Below are 17,630 nucleotides of genomic sequence, written 5' to 3'. Positions count from 1 at the left end.
TCTGAATGTTTTATATACATTTTATTTAATTCTGAGGCAAGCCTATGAGTTATGGTTATTATTGTTTTTATTTTTTGAGTTATGTTTATTAAAATCTCTATTTTACAGATGTGGAAACTGAGACTTAGAGAAGTTTATTTGCCATGGTTGCACCAGAACTAGAATTTCAATATAGATCTTTTTGACTTCACAGCTACTGCCTTTAGAGAGCATATAATGAAGTCTCCATCTTCACATAAAATTGAGTTCTTCTAATGGGAATAAAATAACTACAAAAACATGTACAAATAGAAAAATGGAATATGAGATTTAAGTTTAAGCCAATATATGCTAAGAGGGAAAATATAAACTATATATGAGTCTTTAACCTTTTATAGGGAAAGGGAGTGTAGACTGTTCTCTGAATACATTGGCTTCTGATTTGCTCTGTTGTTAAAGAGGTCCTTATAATAGTGGGCTTTGTTCTACAGGATTTGAAAACAAAATTGTAGCATGCCAACACCTTAAAGTACCCTATGAAGTTCTGGTTGCAGCATCTGAGAGAGATCTGAAAGATATTCAGAGAAGGGTAAAGTAAAATGAAAAAGGAATTCCTATGTCTTAGAATATTAGAATTCTGGAACATAACCTTTTAAAAAAACTATTGACACTCTAACCAGCAGTTCTTTATTAGGACTCCTGCTCAGCTCACACAGGAGAGTAGGATTGGTCAGGGAGCACCGAGAAATGGGCATGGAGAGCAAGGTGAGAGGCAGGCAGGTCCACCTGGTCAGGGACACCTTGGCCACTGTGGTGGGTGCAGGGTCCTGTCCAGGGAAGACACAGCTGTTGGTATCCTCAGGAGCAGCCAGCCCCTTGGACCTTTCATTTCCTCAAGGGCACCTCCTTCAGGTCCCAGTAGGCCTTGTCTAGGCTATCATTGATGATGATCAGGTCAAACAGGCCGAGCTCTTGCTGCTTTCCAAGTCTGCTGGGGCAGCGGCCAGCCGCTTGGCCAGGCTCTTCTCTATCTTCATGTTCTGCTGCCACATCCTCTGCCCCTGAACTTGCAGTGAAGGTGGCTGCACAAAGATGGGCCTCAGATCAGTCTACTTTATGTTAAACACACCCACATTTTGCTGCATTACCTCCCTGATCACAAAGTAAAATAGTAGTCTTTGCTGTTCTCCTTTTTTGGGCCTTGGTTCCTTTGTGGTGTGAGACACACTGAGCCTGAAGATGCTGCTATGCTCTTGCAGGAGTCTCTTGAGCAGGGTACTCTCTTCCTAGCCCAAGAAGATCCCCTCAGTATGATAGGCCTTGGTCCTGACATCCCTTGGGGAGAAGTGTCAGACTGCTTCCCCTCTCTGCCCCTCCGTATCCTTCAGAGTCCACAATGGCATCCAGCATGAAGTCCACAGGCTGTGGGGTTTTACAGGCTCTCTGGAGCTTTTGATGCCAGGAGAATTGCCTCATATTTTGAGAACTGGTACAGAGGTACCAGCTTTTAATATGACGTCCAATGGGATTTAGCCAGTGGGTTCCACACCTTGCGGGAGTGAGGGGAGAGGCAGGCAGAGCCAATGCTGCACCAGCCCACTTCCACTCACAGGGCCTACATCAGTGCCTGGAACAAAATGTTGATATGGGAATTAAGTATAAGAAAAAGGTTCTCCTTGTGTAGTTGTAAGTAAATTTATAAAATTTTATACAATATATTGACTTAAGAAAGATTGAAATCAGACATCCTGACCTGTGGTCTTGGGATGGGATTCATGGGCTTAATAAACACCCTGAAATTAGATGTAAAATTGAGACTTCCAGCCAAGATGGAGGAGTAAGTGGAAACATTGTGCCTCCTCACACAACCAAGTTTAAAGATAAAGTTTTAGTAACAAAAATGCAACCAAAACACAGAAAATTAAACTTTACAGAAGTCCGACAACAACGAACCATTCAGCCAGACTGGTAAGAGGGGCAGAGTTGGCAGCTTGTGGAGAGGGGTAGCGCAAGTAAAAGCACCTGGACCGACAGGCCAGCAGGCGGAAGTTGGCAGATCCCAGGCATGGGGTGGTAACAGGTGGACCCAGTGAGGGCGCAGGGTGCCTGGCTGACCACGGTCACACGTTCATACTCAGATAAACCGGGTGAAGGAGCGAGCAGTGAGACAAACTGTGCAGGCTAAGGCCCCAGTGCTGGGAATTAGAGCCTGAAAGCACCAGTTGGAAAAACTCTCGGGGGTTTTCTCCTGGGAGAAGCTCCCAGGCTCACAGAGTTTGTTGGAGAGACCCACAGGCACCCAGAGGGTACACAAGCCCACATATCTGGGAACCAGCACCAGAGGGGCCCAGTTTGCTTACAGGAAGCAGCAGAGGGGACCAAAATCCAAGAGAGACCAGAACAAACGCCATTGCCCCTCTCTAACCCCGCCCCCACATACAGCCTCACAGCCCAGTGACTTGGGTCGCTTTGCCCTGGTGAACACCTGAGCTCTGCCCCTCATACGTAACAGGCAGAAACAGACCAAAACATTATGGCTCAAGAAGAACAGCTCAAAGCCCCAGAGCCAGTACTTCTAAGTGACCAAAAGATAGCCAACCTATCAGAGGCACAGTTCAAAACACTAAGTCATCAGGATGCTCACAAAACTGTTTGATTTTAGTCACAAATTAGAGGAACAAATGAAGGCTAAACTAATTAAAATGAAGGGAAATGCACAGGAAACCAATAGTGATGGAAAGGAAACTGGGACTCAAATCAAGGGAGTAGACCAGAAGGAAGAAAAAAATGACCAAACAGAAAAGAATGAAGAAACAAGAATTCAAAAAAATGAGGAGAGGCTTAGGAACCTCCAGGATATCTTTAAATGGTCCAACATCCGAATTATAGGAGTACCAGAAGGGGAAGAGGAAGAGCAACAAGTGGAAAACGGATTTGAACAAATAATAAAGGAGAACTTCCCCAGTCTGGCAAAGGAAATAGACTTCCAGGAAATCCAGGCAGCTCAGAGAGTCCCAAAGAAGTTGGACCCAAGAAGGAACACACCAAGGCACATCATAATTACATTAGCCAAGATTAGAATGAAGGAGAGAATGCTAGAAGCAGCAAGAGATAAGGGGACAGTCACCTACAAAGGAGTTCCCATCAGACTGCCAGCTGATTTCTCAAAAGAGACCTTACAGGCAAGAAGGGGCTGGAAAGAAGTATTCCAAGTCATGAAAGGCAAGTACCTAGATCCAAGATTGCTCTATCCAGCAAAGCTCTCATTTAGAATGGAAGGTCAGATAAAGTGCTTCTCAGATAAGGTCCAGTTCAAGGAGTTCATCATCCAAGCTCTTATTGTATGAAATGTTAAAGGGACTTATCTAAGAAAAAGAAGATTTAAAAAAAATGAACAGTGAAAAGGACAGTAAACCCAGTTATTAACAACCACACCTAAAAAAAAAAAAAACAAACTAAGAGGACAACTAGATCAGGAGTGGAACCATAGAAATGGAGATCACATGGAGGGTTAGCAACAGGGGAGTGGGAGGAGGAGAAGAGAGGAGAAGGTACAGAGAATAAATAGCATAGATGGTAGGTAGAAAATAGACAGGGGGAAGGGCAAGAATAGTATGGGAAATATAGAATCCAAAGAACTTGTAACACATGGACATGAGTGAAAGGGGGGAATGGTGGGGAAGGGGTGTGCAGGGTGGAGGGGAGTGAAGGGGGGGAATGGGACAACTGTAATATCATAATCAAAATATAATAAAAAGAAAAAGAATAAATAAAATTTAAAAAAATTTATGTAAAATTGTGTGTATGGGGCCTGTCCAGAAAATATCCAGCCATATGCTGTGAATAATAGAGACATTTATTGAAGAAGATACAAGATGCAAGAAACATGGTACATAGGACAATGATACCTCAGTCCCCTTCAAAGTAGGCATCTTGGGATCTCACACAGTTCTTCCCGTCGCCATGAGCTGCTCCATCGTATTTTCCTGAATCTCATTGATGGTCTGAAATCTTTTCCTTTTCAAAGGTGATTTTAGTTTTGGAGAAGACCAGAAGTCACAGGGTACCAAAACTAGGTTATAGAGGGGCTGAGTCACCTGGGTGATTAGATGTTTTGCCAAAAAACCTCTGCATGAGATGTGAGGTGTGAGAGGGCACATTGTCATTATGAAGCTGCTAATCACCAGTTGCCCATAGCTGCAGCCTTCTGAATCATCTGCACAGTTTCCATGGAGGAATGTTCAAGCTTAACATAAAATTTGATGCAGATTCGTTGCTCTATTCACTTGATCATTTTGAATGTGACAGCCACACAGTACACATACTTGGTCAATGGCGTTTACCTCCCCCACTGACTAGTACAGTGAAGTCATCATTGTTCACATATGCATATTCTAGTCCATTCTCCTTGGCTGCCAGGTTACACTGATATGCAAACTGTTCTTGTTATATTAACAATGGCTGGACTTTTTCCAGACAGACCTCGTATGCATACACACTTTTCTGGGGAGAAGATTCATGTTTCATCAGCATCTCAAAGGGATCATTACATTCTACATTTGAAAGCCCTGTGAACTTGGGCAAGCAACTTTACCTTTTTGTGCTTCATTTACTTTCACCAGTAAAATGGTGGAGCTATCCTGTCATCCTTAGTTTCTTTCCATCCCTGGTGTTAAGACTTCCTTTTCTCTATGAATTGGCATTCTTGGTTCCACGTGCCTGAGAAAGTGTTAGCTTTAAACTCAGTCACCTTAGTAAAATAGTATTAAGAGGTACCACTGCACTTGTAATTATGAACATTATCTCTTTCCTAGCTTTAGAAGTTGAAGTCCTTTCAACCATGTTTCTCTTCTAAAGGTCACTTCAATAAGTTTTTGTTTAATGTCTTCTGTATGCCAGACACTTTTGGGTGCTTTGTGGAATACAAAGATAATCACGTTTAATGAGTGTCATGTACTGTTCTGGTCAGATAAAGAGTAAAAGGTGAGCATTCCTGCAGAAAGGATGGAGGTAGGACAATGCAAGGTGTGGGTAAGAGCAAGGAATCCAGTGGGAGTGAAAGGTAATAAGTATGTTGGATTCATGTTATAGAGAGCCTTAACTGCCAACAGAGGGAAAGGCCCCTAGGTATAATGAAAAGAGACCTAACTGGAAATCTGAAGACTTGAAATACAGATTGGCCTTTGTCATAATTATGTGTGTGATCTTGAGTAAGTGGCTTAACCTCTCTCTTGACTTTAGTTTCACTACATACAGTCACAAAATTCACTAAAAAATTCAGCCTCCTGGTATTTCTATAAAATTCTATTATTCTTTTTAGTTCAGTTAGAAGTGGGAAATAATTGAAGGTTTTTGAGCATGGTAATTTTTATCAGCAGAATTACTGCTGCTTCACTACTTGGAGGCTCCTGTTAATGCTCTTTCTTCCACTGTTGTGTGATTGCTCTGGAGGTCCTGTCACTTTAGGTAGTTCTTGATGTGGTCAAGGAGTTGGCTATCATTATCGTTATTAGTTTATATTATCAAGAACATAGGAATTACCTGGTGTTTGTTTTTGAATTAGATCTGAGGCTAGTCTTATTTCCTCATGTTATCAGTCACTGACCTGAGAGCTAGACCAAATGTCTAGAGTGTGGGCAGCAGGTAAGTGCTGACATTTTGATGGCCACATCGTATTTCAGGGATCCATGAGAAGGCCTGTAATGACCATGGAAAGCCAGCCAAGAATCTCCTTGCCATGGACAAATGGGAGTAGTTACTAAATTTAGCTGACATTAAGCTGAAAATTATTTTGAAAGGTGGAAAAGGATTCTATTCAGAGGCTATCTAGAATTTCCATTTACTAATCAGACCTGTGTGCTGTAGGGACTTTCATCCCAGGAAAAGTATTGCTTTCTCTCTTCCTCTTTCCCCACACTTTGTCCCTGTTATATTGGGAAGATGATTTGTAGCTCTTATTGGAACCTGGCACTTTAGTGCTTCCTGCTATTCTTAGATGTTGAGGGCCTCAGGATGATAGAGTCAGAAGTTGGAACTACTGGTTAGAAATAGGAATATGAGCTTATTTGGACTTGAGTTTTATCCAGAGAATGATAGAGATATGTGTGAGGTACAGTACACTCCTGATTTTTGAGAGGAATGTTTCTAGCAATATTCACAAATCACCAAACTCAGCAAACAAACAAAACATCTCTATAAGAATGTATATGATCAATAAGGGCAGGTTTTTCCAACAGAAAAATGGACAGACTTGAACAGGTGCCTCACAAATGAGTATATCTGAATAGTCAATAAACATAAGAAAAGGCACTCAACTTCATTAGTTGTTAGAGAAATTCCAAGCCACAATGGAATACTACACACATAGAGTAGAATGACTAAAATGAACCAATACCCTTATATTCTGTAAGCCAGCAATTCCATATCTAGAGATATGCACAACAGGAATTTATACATACGTTCATCAAAAGATGTGTATCGGAATGTTTATAGCAATGCTAGTCATAAAAGTTAAAGAAGAGGAACTGTCCAAATGTCCATCAGAAATAAAATGGGTAGCCCTGGCTGGTGTAGCTCAGTGAATTGAACATGGGCCTGTGAAGCAAAGGGTCGCCGGTTCGATTCCCAGTCAGGGCACATGCCTGGGTTGCAGGCCAGGTCCCCAGTAGGGGACACATGAGAGGCAACCACACATTGATGTTTCTCTCCCACTCTTTCTCTTTCCCTTCCCCTCTCTCTAAAAATAAATAAATAAAATATGTTTAAAAGAGAAATAAAATGGATAAGTAAACATGTTGTATAGACTCACAATGGAATACTACACAGAAAGTAGAATTTAGTGAGCTACAACGTATTATAACACAAAGGAAATTTTTTAGAGTAATATCGAGTAAAGGGAGCCAAACACAAAGGAGTCCATACTACGTGATACCATTTATATATTAAGTGCTTTTTATTGATTAGGTAAGGCAAATCAGTGGTATTAAAAGTCAAGATAATGGTTACCTTTGGAGGGATTTTGACGGGAAGAAGTCATGATAGGAATTTCTAGGTGCTGGTAATGTTCTGGGTGCTGATGGTTAAGTTTGTAAAAATTCATTGAGCTGTATATTTAATGATGTTATGTATGTTAACAGTTTCTTAGAATGTGGAGGATGGGCTTAAATTTGTAGCTGCTGAGCAGTTTTTTCAGGCTTACTCGTAAGCTAAATAATTTACTGGTACAAATTAGCCTCAGTGAGTATTCAAACTTTTGTCTCAGAAAAGTTATTGATTGCAATTGATCTTGGATCTTCAGAGCCCCTCTTAGTAGTTGAAATAGTAAATATTAAGTATTTGGATGCAAGGGTATATATTATTTTGGTTGTTAATGCTGATAAGATGGGCTTTGGGGAACTTAGTGTAAGATCATTAAAATGAAATGGCAAGAGGCAGTCTACTGTTTCCCCTGATAATACCGACTTTTCCCCACTGTCAGAGTCAGGCTCCAGAGGCTGTAAAAAGGAAGTTTGCTCTTTCTCTTTAGGCAGTTCAGTTTGTGGCCTTCTTAGCTTTGCCTCATTATCCTCCTTTGTAAGATGTTGCTTGCCCACCTTCCCTGGCTGCTTCCACGGCAGCTCTGGGGCACTATATTTATTTAAGTTAGGCTGCCATTTTTTATTCTTTTGAGAATTTTTGGTCTTTCTAAGTTATGATTTTTTGTGTCCTTGTTTGTGGATCTGGAACTTAGTTATTAGTTTTTAGACTGAAAGGTAAGCTGTATTTTGTTCTCCTGGATTTTCTCCCTATTCTAGATCTGTGGTTATAAAGCTTTAATCAGAAGCTAATTTAGTGGTGCTAGGTTAGTCTTAGAAATTGCCTTCAATTCAAGTTTAATTTATTCTGTGTTTATGTGTTATAGACAAATCTCATTTTGTGATTCTTGGTTTACATTTGTATAATTTAGGAAAATATGACAACCTATATTTTAGATATATATTTATAGGAATATATATATACATATATATATGTATTTTGTTGGGCTTAAAGAGTTGTGTTGGATATTGTGAAATTGGAAAGAGGCCACATGGATATTTACAGGATTTAGGCAAATTTGTAGTTGACAGAAGTGGTGAATTGAAAAAGTGGTAGGGTACACATGTTTGTTATTCAAGTCTGGTCTATTACTACTGTTTAATGTCAGAGTAAAAAAGTGTCAGTAGCTCAAAAAGGCAAAAGTATCCTGACAGACTGGAAAAAGTTGTGCCTGGTGTTCTGACCAAAAGTAGGTTATATTTTCAAACTAGCTTCCTGAGGGGAAATTGAAGTCATACACCTGCCCTGCTTATTCTTCTTAGCCCTGATTTTAGTTTTTCAAATCTTCCCTGTTAAATATTACATTAGCATTGAATATTTCAAAGTCAGCTATGCTTGTATTGATTGAGATTCCTATTAATCTGTGTTAGATTTCTGGTCTCTGTTAGGTCATTTCTACTACTGGTCTCCCCTAAAATAGAAGCATGCGTACACGCTTGTATTCTGGTGAGTATAAGCACTAGAGTGTTTTCCTGGGACTGTTAGGAAACCTTGTAGTGGAGTTAACCTAAGAGAAATTTGAGGTTTGCAGGTACCGAGGAGGGGAGAGTTGGTCAGTTTGTGGCCTTGAGGAAGGGGTGATTTTCTATTTATTAGAAGTGACATGAGCAGTGGGGCAGTGGCAAAGAGGCCATGTTGCTCTTACTAAATATACATCTCTGACAGTTGGATAATAGGTTCCAGGAAGTTCAGTGGAAAATTAAAACAAAGCAACATTTATAGCTGACTGAACTTGAAAAGCCATTTTGGTGTTGAATGGCAAATATGTAGACTTCAGCATTCCTGGAGCCTGGTGCATCCTGCTGGATGGCCCCGTTCCTGTGTACATGACGGCCTGGGGACTCAGCAGTGTGCAGGGTGCTCTTTTTTGGAGTGTTTTGAGGAAAGAAAGTTTGCTGCTGGTTTCAGAAGTCCCCTTCCCGTAGATTTTTGCAACATAAGTTCCTTATGTCCGGGGAGCATCTTTCCTCTTATGGTTTGAGGACTTCTTTGCTAGAAGGACAGGAATGTCCCTCTGGCAAGGGACAGAGGAGCTCTTAAGTACTATAAATACTCCTCGTCTTTATTGGGGCTCCAGCTCTAAGCCAGGGGTGTCCAACCTGCAGGCCACACGTGGCCCAGGATGGCTATGAATGTGGCCCAAGACAAAATTGTAAATTTACTTAAAACATTACTTAGTTTTATCACTAAGTTTTATTACTTAAATATGTACATTTCTTATATTAAAGTTCACAAACTTGGGACCTGCTTGATGATTTTAAAAGATTATCGAAAGGGCTGCTGCATAATTAGGGTTATTATGTGAAGACTTTTTTGCATATCTGTGGTGGCAGATATCACAAAAATTATGCACAGACTTTTGTTTTTGGTCATCAGTTTTTGTGTTTATGTATTTAATGTGTTGCCCAAGACAGCTCTTCTTCCAATGTGGCCCAGAGATGCCAAAAGATTTGACAGCCCTGTGTCGAAGCAGATTGCTGTGGTGTATACATGTGATCTTAGTATGGTAACACTTCTGATTAATGTCCCTCGCTGTTGTGAGGCCACTGGCTTGAGCCTTAAGTTGGGCTGATTGGCTGAAAAGAGGGCTTTGGACTCTATATGTGGGATGGTTATTTTCTTGGAACCAGGAGGGGTCTTGCAGGGATAGGAAGGTAAAGAAATGGTACAGGGTACGTAGGTAGAGAGAAACAGTTGAGCCTTTTGCAATTATCAAGAAGAGTTTCTGCATATACACATCTTTTTCTCCAGGATGATGTCCTGTTGCTATTCTGAAGGGAACTTAGGGGCTTTAATTTGGTTAGGGTGATAAAGCTCCTGTCATTTAACCCCATCAACCCCTTAGGAACTTCATGCTAACCAGCCTGGCTATCAGGAAAACATGAATTGTAGGTATGGATCTAATTTTCTTCTGTTCCCATTCAACTGAACTGTCTTTGTTGTCTTTGTAGAATAAACAATTCCTGTGCCCTGTGAATTTCTCCAAGTTGAACTACACCAGTGGAACTGAGTATTGAGTTTATAGGTTCCCTAGTTTATCAGGGCATTTTCCCAGCAAGTGAGTTTTCTCCCATTGCATCTTAACTGGAAATCAGAAATCCAGACTTAATAATTCCCTTAGCTCCTCCTTCACTTAATGAAGAGCTTGAGTGGGCCCCACTTTTAGACCTGGTTCCTTGTTATGGTGGAATGTTTACAAACTTAGAAAATGTTAAATCTCTTTCTGCCCCTTTTCTACTGTGGGGTTGAGTGGGAATGATACATTTAATGGGTCTCTTCCCTTCTCAGCTGTAGTCATGGCAGCTCTGTGCTTAGATTGCTTAGCAAGCATTTATAAACCTGATAACCTGGCACCAAGTCTTTGGTTCACTTATATTTTAATGTTATTGAAGTTTAGCTTTTAGTTCATAGATACCTGACTATTTTAGTTGGCAATTGTATGCCTTGTGAGAGAATCTTAGTGGCTGATCCACTGTTGCCTATGCAGTGTAAAGGGTCTTTAACGGGAGTAAAACCATTCTTTTGGCAATCCTAGTCTGTGAATCTGTGATGCAACAAAATAGAAACACCTGTTTCTCTTTGGTTTCTCTAGAAGAAACAACTGTGCTCATGGTGTTTTCCTCAAGTTCCTGCAGTCTCTGAGAAAGAAAGAGGTTTCCAGTGAGTTGAGTTTAATTGTGGCCTGTTGCTTTTTCCTAAGCTGGTTAAGGCAAAGATGTACCTTACCCTGTGGAGATCTGAGGCTTGGCTAGGCTCAACTTGGTAGTCTCCTAATGGTGAAATCAGGGCCAAGGAAATGTAGGTTCCTATTATGTCCTATGGATGTAGTTCTTCCTAGTCAGTGCTTACTTTGTCAGGACCAAGAAAGTAGTTCTGAATGTGTACTCCAGAGGCTTACACAGGAGTAGCAAGCTGTGGATGCTAATGAAGAGGAATTGTGCTGTTAGGCAAAGGAAAGATTTCATGACTTTAAAGCAGGCGTCTTGTATTGTGGAGACCAGGTTATTTTCCTACTTTGTTAGAAAAGACACTACCCCAAGAAGCTTCATATTCTCCTGAGTACACACAAGTCCAAACTGCAGTTAATGAATTTATGAGGTGTGGGCCCTTACATGACAGAAAACAAAACTGGCCACTGTGTGGTCCTGTAAAATTCTTGTGCCATCTCAGTGGTGTGGGTTACAGAAGATGGAGAGGGCTGGCTGCCCTTCCTTGCTGGGGCTCAGCTGCCCCAAATACTTGTGATATTATGGGTTATTTATGAGGTCGTCTGGGCTGGAATTCTCTACCCTACACCCTGGTAGGTGAAGATTTGCAGGTCGAATGTAGAAACCCTCATTAATCTTCCTGGTCTTGTTGAGGATTTCTTGCCAGCTGCAGCTCCTGTTGGAGAACGAACTGGCCTTTTCCACTGAACTGCAATGGCTCAGATTAGTATTAATCCTTTTAATGCTGGAGTTCATGATATAGTCATTAGGTGACTTGGAACTAATCCTGTCCACCTAACTAGTGTGATTTATTAAATACACATGGAGATCGAGTCTGAATACAGCCAGGCAGAATCAGCAGCAAATAAATACCTCTGTGTATTTATATTAATGCTGGTTGATTGGGACACAATTGCAGGCTGGGCTGGGGAGAAACAAGGGCGAAAGGAGGCAGAGCTCTCTGATCAACAGCATTTCCCCACTCCTAGCCTTTACATGGTAGAATCTATAAAAACTTTAAAGACATATACCCAAACTAAGGAGGAAGAATTCCCTTAAACATGTCAATTATTTGAATGACTTTCTTTCTTTAGGTTTTAAAATAACTATTGAAATAAAACTTTCTCCATGACTAAACTTGATTAGATTCTTTTGAGTTCTTAATCAGTAGATACCTGAAGCAGGACACTCGGCACACTGGTCTGTCTCCTCTCCTGGCTTCAGGGATTAAATTTTTCTGTTTGAAAGGGTCAAGGAGGTAGAGCAGCCAAGCCTGCAGTACAACAGTTCTCTTCTTTGATATACTTGCCCAAGCTAGCAGACACATAATTTCTTTTGTAAAGAATTGAGGTTCATCGTTTTCCTTTCTCAAATCTCCTTTTCCTCTCCCTCTTTGCTCTTTTAGCGGACATGGCATTAATATGAAAAACATCTACCTAGCTGGCTTCGCTTAATCAGACAACTCTGACATTTGTAAAACCTCTCGTTAACATTTTCCCCAAAGAGCACAAAATGGCCTCCCCTCCTCTGCCCCTCCCAGTACAGCCACCTCAAAGTTTGGGCTGCTTTCCATCACCATTGGCAGCCTGTTCTCAGAGATGTTGCTTCTGTAAATTTTCACTCTTGGCCAACAGCTAGTGGTCACATATGGGGGGACCTTCTGTTTGGATGCTACCCAATTCCTTGTAAACATTACTTTGTATGACTTTTTCCTGGAAATGACAAGAAATCTTTGATAGGAAAATTGGGAAATGGATTTCTTTAGTACTTCCCTCTGACTGTGGCCTTTTTCAACTAATTCCAAAGCATTGGTTGAACAGTACTATGTCCATGGTCTTCAACTAGATGCTATTAATACAAAACCAAAGAAGCTTTGTCCCTCTCTGCCTTCTAGGAGCTGACAGACTACAGCTGGTTATTCCATAAAACAGAATCCTAAACTAAACTAAAGCAACAGCACTCTAGAAACAGCAGCACTCTAGAAGTACCAAGAAGGAAGAGATTAATTCTGATAGAAAGAAATCAAGGATGGTTTTTGCTGAAACTGAGAAAGAGCATTGTGAGAAAACCAGGCATAGATTCTTGGGATGATCTTGGTTTTCTTACTACCTTCAAAGCACATACCTTGTATACCCTGAGCCAATCAATGGATGAGAACTAACCCAGAATTGGGATCTTGATGTTTCATGGTGACAGTAGTGCTTCCTACTTTACTGTAAGGTAGGCATTGGTAATCCTCTCTATTGCTGTACTCCTCAGTTTTCTTTGCCATTCCTTTTTTGCACTTTCTTTCTTTTTTTTCCTTTAAAAAAAGATTTTATTTATTTTCAGAGAGAGGGAAAGGGGGGGAGAAAGAAGGAGAGACACATCAGTGTGAGAGACACACTTTGATTGGTTGCTTCTTGCATACCCCCAACTGGGAACCTGGCCCATAACCTAGGCATGTGCCCTGACTGGGAATTGAACCAATGACCCTTCAGTTTGCAAGCCAGCATTCAATCCACTGAGCCATACCAACCAGGGCTCCACTTTATTTTAAAGTGACACTCCAATTTAGATCCAAATGAGGAAGAACGGTTGTCTTTTGTCAGTTACATTTTGTTTAGAACGTACTGTCGAGAGGCTTTACTTCCCTAGTTTTTGACTGAGTGTAGTTTAGGTAAGGACATGGCCTACTTATATTTCTTGGTAATTACAGTTGTCCTCTTCCCTTTTCTTCATACTCTGTTTCATCCCAGTGTCAGTGACTATTCAACAGCATTAGGAACAGAACCACCATTTAGATCCTTCGTGAGCTACAGACTTAAAACTGTTCTTCAGTTAATAAGTAGGAACACTTGGCATGCCTAAGAACTATAAATCATAGTCATTAATTTTAGAGCTGTATAGATATTTCCAGTTTCTATCTTTTTAGATCAGCGATTTTCTACCTTTTTTACTCATTTTTTTAAAAGATTTTTATTTATTTTTGAGAAAGGGAAAGGGAGGGAGAGAAACGTCGATGTGCGAGAGGTACGTCGATTGGTTGCCTCTTACGTGCCCCAACTGGGGACCTGTCCTGCAACCCAGGCATGTGCCCTGACTAGGATAGTTGTGAATTTGTTTTCTATCTCTTTTTTGAAGTTCTCACCAAGTTCATTTACTCTTTCTCTAAGTTCATTGGGCATCCTTATAACCAGTGTTTTGAACTCTGCATCTTATAGATTGCTCATCTCCATTTTGTTTGGTTCTTTTTCTGGGATTTTGTTCTGTTTTTTCATTTGGGCCACATTTCTCTGTCTTCTCATTTTGACAGCCTTCCTGTGTTTGTTTCTATATATTAGGTAGAGTTGCTTTGACTCCCTTTTTTAAAAAAAATTTTATTGTTGTTCAATTACAGCTGTCCCCATTTTTCCCACATTACTCTCCCCTGCCTTACCCCCTGACATTTAATCCTCCCCCCTGCCCTGTAGTCTTTGTCCATGGGTCCTTCATATGTGTTCCTGACTTGACTCTTAAACTCCCTGTCTTAGCAGCATGGCCTATTGTAGGTAAGTGTACCTGTAATTTGAATGGGCCAGAGCCTTTGGTAACCATCAAGGTGGGACAACCCATGTAAACCAGGTTGATGGAGTCTCAGATATGGTTGCTATTCTGTGGCTCTGTGTGGGAGAGGGCTCAGAAGAGGGACAATGGCTGCTGCCTGGCCTCTGGTGTTTTGTTTCTGGGGAAGCTGTCCCCCAGCACTCACCCTGATGCCAGACACTTCATTTCTTCACCATATGTTATTGGTGCTCTTCTAGCTGCTGCCCTGGTGCTAGAGCCCTGAGGGAGTGAGTCTGTGTAAGTCCTGAGACCCTTGCAGGCCCTTTAGGAGGAGTGTCTGAGAATCCCACAGTTTCTTATGTTGCCCCAACCCCTACTGATTTTTACAACCGGAAGTTATGAGTACTTAGCTTCCTGGCACTGGAACCCTGGGCTGGGTGGTCTGGTGTGGGGCTGGTATTCCTCACTCCTGAGGTATCCCTCCCAATTTTTAATTCCCATTGGGATTTTGATTCAAAAACAAGTTAATACAGAGAGAATTGACATCTTTATAATGTATTTGGCCTTTCTTTCCAGAACATGTTACAGCTTCTTCATTTATTCAAGACTTTTTTTGTGATGATAGTAAATTTTTTTTGTTTTTCTTTTCCACATTTATGTGCCATAAATTCCTTAGGTTTATTGTTAGGCATTTAAAATTTTCAATTGCTAATGGAATGGGATTTCCTTCTATTATAAATTTCCTTTATTTTCCTAAAACTGGATTGATTCTCCCATATCCCTACAATGTAGTGTGTGTTATATGACCAGTACAAAAGAACTAGTAACTCTGTTTTCAACAAATGCCAGCTTTTTCAGTTACCTATTACTACATAACAAACCATCCCAAAACCTTGTTGTGCCTTAAAACAACCATCTTAATATGTCTCACAATTCTTGGCTGACTGGGGCTCATCTGGCGAGTTCTTCTAAAGGTCTTACTTGGGGTCTCTTCTGTGGTTGTAGTCAACTGTGTCTGTGGCTTGGATGTCTGGCACCTTGTAGCTTCCTTTGAAGTGATGCCTGTATCTCCAGGGCTTGTCTTTATGACCTCTTTCTCTGATAGAGTAGGTTAGACCTTGTAGGTGGCAGTACAGATCTACAATCTGGGTGTGGAAGTTACTTTGTTTACATTGTATCTGTTAAGGCAGTCACAGGCCACATTCAAGGGGAGCAAACATAAGCTCCACCTCAAGGGCGGCATTGTGTGGGACTGTCTCTGGAGACTAATTGTCATGATGGCATTTGTTCAGTTGTCTTCTTCCTTTTCTTCCTTCTTTTATACTAGCTAGCTACTCTAGACTCTTAGATTCCCACAAGCATCTTTTATCCAGTCAACTTCTAGTACCAAATCACTGTATTCATTGTTATAAGCAGGAGTCTGGTTGAAGGGTGGTGGCAGAGGTTTAAAAAAACAACAACAACACACCCAATAGACCCTAATGTTTCCACTTTCCAATTTGCTGTCCCGGACAGAAATACAGAGTTCACTTGAGCATGGGATACCAGACAAGGGGTAATTGTAAATTGGCCTTGTTCTGAATTCTGCCTACTCTCCAGAAAGGACAGCCGTGCCCTTCCTCCCCAGCACAAGTCCAATCCTTCAAGTCCAATCCTTTCCATTGTGGTTTGTCAAAGTATTCTCTCCTACGCTGGTCCAAGTAGAAATAAGAAAGTGTTATTCCTTTTCTTTTTTCACATAACACTTCTTCCTACCCTGGGTTTATTAACCTCTGGCTTAAATATGCACCAAGCAAAGATGTATAGTCAATCATCCTGCCCTTCTGCCCATCAGCTTAGTCTGAAGGAAGGCAGCAGGTGATGGAATGCATAAAGGATGGGGGGCAGGGTACCGGAGGGGGAAAGAATCTTTTCTCACACACTATGGATGTTGCTTAATAGAACGAGTGTGAAATTTAGTCAGAGCCACAGCATGTGTTTCGATTTTCCAGGGAATTTCCTCTTCCTAACTGTAGGTTTAACCCTTTCTTCTGTGTAGTGCCAAAGGCTGTCAATATATATGAAATGAGTTACTCGTAAGAAGACAATGCTAGGATTTCACAGGATCCCTTCGGAGATTTAAGATTTCCAACTTACTTCCTGCCAAATTGTTGTGGAAAAAGCATAACTTTAGACCTGAATGGACCTGTGTTCAAATCCCATGTCCACCATTGGATGGGCTTGAGTAGTTACTTGACCTATTTGAACCTCCATTTTTTCATCTATAAATGGAGATAAAAACTTGTCTTATAGGGCCTTTTGAAGATTAAATGAGATGATGTGTTCCAGGTGCCTAATAAAGTGCATACCTATACATAGTAGGCATTTGATACATATTTGTTTTCTTCTCCAATCTTCCTACTGGATTTTAAGGGTATTTACTCTTCTTTTATCCTGAGCCACCTTGGGTTTGTGATGTAAGCAGCTTCTCACATCTTAGATTTATTGCTTTTCTCCCTTAATCTAATTCTGCAAGTGTGTTAGAGGGAAGAGATCATTTCACATGGTATGCAGCACTACTCTGGGGGTTCTCATTAAGCTAAAGCATGAGTCTCCATAATAATGCTGAGAAGGATTACAAGGCTTGTCTTCCTCCTCGGATCCTGGAGGCCATAGGAACTTGTAAGAGTTATAAAATCATACAGTGGTAAAGCTAAAATGAAACATAGATGCCATTTTGTCCGTTTTATAGAGAAAGAACTCTGACTTTTAGAGGCCTCCTGTCTTGTTCAAGGCCTCATGACAGCAGTGGAAGTTCTGGAACTAGAGCTCTGAATTGGCTGTTATTACAGTTATAATTTACTTTTTGGAATACTCTCTGACTTAAGTCCTGAGAGCTTATCTTTTGTTATATGTAAACTTTCTTCTTCTTAATTGGAACCCTGATTATACGTTTAGCAATGGGGAAGTGAACACTGTGGAAGACATTTCGTTGACACTCCTTTGGGGAGCAATAGGGCTCCATTGAGAGTGTATCGATTACCACCTAAAAATCTCTTCTTTCCCCAAAGGTTGCCCAAGGGGCACTGAAGTGGCAGCTCAGCTGTCTATTCAGCCTCTGCTTCCAGAATGGTGAGTGGGGAAGCAAATTGGTTTCTTCTGTTCTATAACTTAATTCTCCAAATAATGCCAAGTAGGGCAGGCTTACCCCAGGTCCCACCTCTCTTTTTTTTAAAAATTGAAGTTTAATTAACACAAAATAAAATTCACAGATTTCAGGTGTTCAGTTGCTACATGTTAATAATTGTATAAATCCATATAGTACCTTTAAAAAAGATAAAAAATATTTTTATCACCCCAGAAAGT

At 40.8% G+C, this 17,630-nt stretch overlaps 1 protein-coding gene and 1 pseudogene across 7 annotated transcripts in view; one reads left to right on the top strand and one right to left on the bottom strand.

Moving 5' to 3' along the window:
* Positions 1–17,630, top strand: part of GBF1 (golgi brefeldin A resistant guanine nucleotide exchange factor 1) — a 132,375-nt gene that overhangs the window by 61,571 nt on the left and 53,174 nt on the right. The window lies entirely within an intron of this gene.
* Positions 746–1,766, bottom strand: LOC118999477 (guanylate kinase-like; annotated as a pseudogene).

This window comes from Sturnira hondurensis, unplaced genomic scaffold (assembly GCF_014824575.4).
Source record: "Sturnira hondurensis isolate 20B ecotype Veracruz unplaced genomic scaffold, ASM1482457v3 Scaffold0014854, whole genome shotgun sequence".
NCBI classification, from domain to species: domain Eukaryota; kingdom Metazoa; phylum Chordata; class Mammalia; order Chiroptera; family Phyllostomidae; genus Sturnira; species Sturnira hondurensis.
Note: the sequence above shows the minus strand (reverse complement) of the source record. Positions and strands in the feature narration are given on the sequence as shown.